Below are 5000 nucleotides of genomic sequence, written 5' to 3'. Positions count from 1 at the left end.
CCTTCGGTACGGGCACCTGCCTCGACCGCCATCGGCACAAGCTGGGCCCTGGTGTGGGTTGTTGCCTCGATCACCAGCGGCACATGCTGAGCCTTGGTGCGGGCGGTTGCCTCGAGCACCATCGGCAGACCCTGGGCCCTGGTGCGGCCGGTTGCCCCGATAACCATCGGCACACGCTGGGCCCTGGAGCGGCCGGTTGCCTCGATCACCATCGGCAAAAGCTGGGCCCTGGTGCGGGCGCTTGCCTCGACCACCATCGGCACACGCTGGGCACTGGTGCGGGCGCTTGCCTCGACCACCATCGGCACACGCTGGGCCCTGGTGCGGGCGCCTGCCTCGATCACCATCGGCACACGCTGGGCCCTGGTGCGGGCGGTTGCCCCCAGCACCATCGGCACACGTTGGGCCCTGGTGCGGGCGCTTGCCTCGACCACCATCGGCACACGCTGGGCCCTGGTGCGACAGGTTGCCTCGACCACCATCGGCACACGCTGGGCCCTGGTGCGGGCGCTTGCCTCGACCACCATCGGCACACGCTCGGCCCTGGTGCGGTCGGTTGCCTCGAGCACCATCGGCACACGCTGGGCCCTGGTGCGGGCGGTTGCCTCGACCACCATCGGCACACGCTGGGCCCTGGTGCGGGCGCTTGCCTCGACCACCATCGACACACGCTGGGCCCTGGTGCGGCCGGTTGCCTCGAGCACCATCGGCACACGCTGGGCCCTGGTGCGGTCGGTTGCCTCGACCACCATCGGCACACGCTGGGCCCTGGTGCGGGCGCTTGCCTCGACCACCATCGGCACACGCTGGGCCCTGGTGCGGCAGGTTGCCTCGACCACCATCGGCACACGCTGGGCCCTGGTGCGGCAGGTTGCCTCGAGCACCATCGGCACACGCTGGGCCCTGGTGCGGTCGGTTGCCTCGAACACCATCGGCACACGCTGGGCCCTGGTGCGGCAGCTTGCCTCGACCACCATCGGCACACGCTGGGCCCTGGTGCGGCCGGTTGCCTCGAGCACCATCGGCACACGCTCGGCCCTGGTGCGGCAGGTTGCCTCGACCACCATCGGCAGCCTCGACCACCATCGGCACACGCTGGGCCCTGGTGCGGGCGCTTGCCTCGACCACCATCGGCACACGCTCCGCCCTGGTGCGGTCGGTTGCCTCGAGCACCATCGGCACACGCTGGGCCCTGGTGCGGCAGGTTGCCTCGACCACCATCGGCACACGCTGGGCCCTGGTGCGGGCGCTTGCCTCGACCACCATCGGCACACGCTCCGCCCTGGTGCGGTCGGTTGCCTCGAGCACCATCGGCACACGCTGGGCCCTGGTGCGGCAGGTTGCCTCGACCACCATCGGCACACGCTGGGCCCTGGTGCGGGCGCTTGCCTCGACCACCATCGGCACACGCTGGGCCCTGGTGCGGGCGCTTGCCTCGACCACCATCGGCACACGCTGGGCCCTGGTGCGGCAGGTTGCCTCGACCACCATCGGCACACGCTGGGCCCTGGTGCGGGCGCTTGCCTCGAGCACCATCGGCACACGCTGGGCCCTGGTGCGGTCGGTTGCCTCGAGCACCATCGGCACACGCTGGGCCCTGGTGCGGCAGGTTGCCTCGACCATCATCGGCAGCCTCGACCACCATCGGCACACGCTGGGCCCTGGTGCGGGCGGTTGCCTCGACCACCATCGGCACACGCTGGGCCCTGGTGCGGTCGGTTGCCTCGAGCACCATCGGCACACGCTGGGCCCTGGTGCGGCAGGTTGCCTCGAGCACCATCGGCACACGCTGGGCCCTGGTGCGGCAGGTTGCCTCGACCACCATCGGCACACGCTGGGCCCTGGTGCGGGCGGTTGCCTCGACCACCATCGGCACACGCTGGGCCCTGGTGCGGGCGCTTGCCTCGAGCACCATCCGCACACGCTGGGCCCTGGTGCGGCAGGTTGCCTCGAGCACCATCGGCACACGCTGGGCCCTGGTGCGGCAGGTTGCCTCGAGCACCATCGGCACACGCTGGGCCCTGGTGCGGGAGCTTGCCTCGAGCGCCATCGGCACACGCTGGGCCCTGGTGCGGCAGGTTGCCTCGAGCCCCATCGGCACACGCTGGGCCCTGGTGCGGTCGGTTGCCTCGAGCACCATCGGCACACGCTGGGCGCTGGTGCGGGCGCTTGCCTCGACCAGCATCGGCACACGCTGGGCCCTGGTGCGGCAGGTTGCCTCGATCACCATCGGCACACGCTGGGCCCTGGTGCGACAGGTTGCCTCGAGCACCATCGGTACACTATCGGCCCTGGTGCGGGCGGTTGCCTCGACCACCGTCGGCACACGCTGGGCCCTGGTGCGGGCGCTTGCCTCGAGCACCATCGGCACACGCTGGGCCCTGGTGCGGCAGGTTGCCTCGAGCACCATCGGCACACGCTGGGCCCTGGTGCGGGAGCTTGCCTCGAGCGCCATCGGCACACGCTGGGCCCTGGTGCGGCAGGTTGCCTCGAGCACCATCGGCACACGCTGGGCCCTGGTGCGGTCGGTTGCCTCGAGCACCATCGGCACACGCTGGGCCCTGGTGCGGCAGGTTGCCTCGACCACCATCGGCACACGCTGGGCCCTGGTGCGGGCGCTTGCCTCGACCACCATCGGCACACGCTGGGCCCTGGTGCGGGCGCTTGCCTCGACCACCATCGGCACACGCTGGGCCCTGGTGCGGCAGGTTGCCTCGACCACCATCGGCACACGCTGGGCCCTGGTGCGGGCGCTTGCCTCGAGCACCATCGGCACACGCTGGGCCCTGGTGCGGTCGGTTGCCTCGAGCACCATCGGCACACGCTGGGCCCTGGTGCGGCAGGTTGCCTCGACCATCATCGGCAGCCTCGACCACCATCGGCACACGCTGGGCCCTGGTGCGGGCGGTTGCCTCGACCACCATCGGCACACGCTGGGCCCTGGTGCGGTCGGTTGCCTCGAGCACCATCGGCACACGCTGGGCCCTGGTGCGGCAGGTTGCCTCGAGCACCATCGGCACACGCTGGGCCCTGGTGCGGCAGGTTGCCTCGACCACCATCGGCACACGCTGGGCCCTGGTGCGGGCGGTTGCCTCGACCACCATCGGCACACGCTGGGCCCTGGTGCGGGCGCTTGCCTCGAGCACCATCCGCACACGCTGGGCCCTGGTGCGGCAGGTTGCCTCGAGCACCATCGGCACACGCTGGGCCCTGGTGCGGCAGGTTGCCTCGAGCACCATCGGCACACGCTGGGCCCTGGTGCGGGAGCTTGCCTCGAGCGCCATCGGCACACGCTGGGCCCTGGTGCGGCAGGTTGCCTCGAGCACCATCGGCACACGCTGGGCCCTGGTGCGGTCGGTTGCCTCGAGCACCATCGGCACACGCTGGGCGCTGGTGCGGGCGCTTGCCTCGACCAGCATCGGCACACGCTGGGCCCTGGTGCGGCAGGTTGCCTCGATCACCATCGGCACACGCTGGGCCCTGGTGCGACAGGTTGCCTCGAGCACCATCGGCACACTATCGGCCCTGGTGCGGGCGGTTGCCTCGACCACCGTCGGCACACGCTGGGCCCTGGTGCGGGCGCTTGCCTCGAGCACCATCGGCACACGCTGGGCCCTGGTGCGGGCGGTTGCCTCGAGCACCATCGGCACACGCTGGGCCCTGGTGGGTTTAGGCACATCTTCAAATTTCTGCCGTGCCAATGCCATTTTTATGGCTTGTAAATTCATACAATGGTCCCCTAAGCCTTCACGTGAAGTTTCGTTGGAAGATGACTCGTTTTCTATTTTTCATGATTTTTGAAACTTTTTGCGGTTCGGGATTTTTTAAAATTTTTTTATAAGGATTTTTGGCCCCAAATTTTGTAGGCATGATCCTTATATTTTTGTTGGCATGCACAAAAAAATTCAGCTAAAAACTCGAAGTAGAGAAGATTTTGTGACCGTTTGAAAAAAGTGTCCCCATTTCAGACACTTTAACGGCTACTGGTAGCAAACCTGTAAAATCTCAAATGCTCTTTAAGGGGGTGTGAATTCTCAGAGGTTTGATGAGGGATAGGGGGCCAACACAAGGCCAAGTACCAGCACCCATCGCACATCATGTGCGCACACCCCCCCGGCCCCCCTCCCAATCGCCGGAACCCCAATGCCGCCGGTCAGGTTCTCCGGCGGTACTCCGGCGATGCTCCGGCGATGCTGTCCCGAGTGAAAAAAATGCGGCACCAGCACATGCTGGAGCCAAGCATGGGCACCGTGGCTCAAAATCGAACTTCGGCCAAGGCCTCGACCATCAATGGCACATGATGACGCATGGTGATGGCACATGCATCGACCATCATCGGCATAGGCTGCCCTTCGGTACGGGCACTTGCCTCGACCGCCATCGGCACAAGCTGGGCCCTGGTGTGGGTTGTTGCCTCGATCACAATCGGCACATGCTGAGCCTTGGTGCGGGCGGTTGCCTCGAGCACCATCGGCAGACCCTGGGCCCTGGTGCGGCCGGTTGCCCCGATAACCATCGACACACGCTGGGCCCTGGGGCGGGCGCTTGCCCCCAGCACCATCGGCACACGCTGGGCCCTGGTGCGGGCGCTTGCCTCGACCACCATCGGCACACGCTGGGCACTGGTGCGGGCGCTTGCCTCGACCACCATCGGCACACGCTGGGCCCTGGTGCGGGCGCTTGCCCCCAGCACCATCGGCACACGCTGGGCCCTGGTGCGGGCGGTTGCCCCCAGCACCATCGGCACACGCAGGGCCCTGGTGCGGGCGGTTGCCCCGAACACCATCGGCACAAGTCGGCCCTTGGTGCGGGCTCCTGGCTCGACCACCATCGGCACACGCTGGGCCCTGGTGCGGGCGGTTGCCTCGAACACCATCGGCACACGCCGGCCCTTGGTGCGGCCGGTTGCCTCGACCACCATCGGCACACGCTCGGCCTTGGTGAGGGCGCTTGCCTCGACCACCATCGGCACACGCTGGGCCCTGGTGCGGGCGCTTGCC

The sequence above is a fragment of the Durio zibethinus genome, unplaced genomic scaffold (assembly GCF_047325235.1).
Source record: "Durio zibethinus cultivar Kanyao isolate XHJ-2024 unplaced genomic scaffold, ASM4732523v1 HiC_scaffold_3, whole genome shotgun sequence".
NCBI lineage: Eukaryota > Viridiplantae > Streptophyta > Magnoliopsida > Malvales > Malvaceae > Durio > Durio zibethinus.
Note: the sequence above shows the minus strand (reverse complement) of the source record.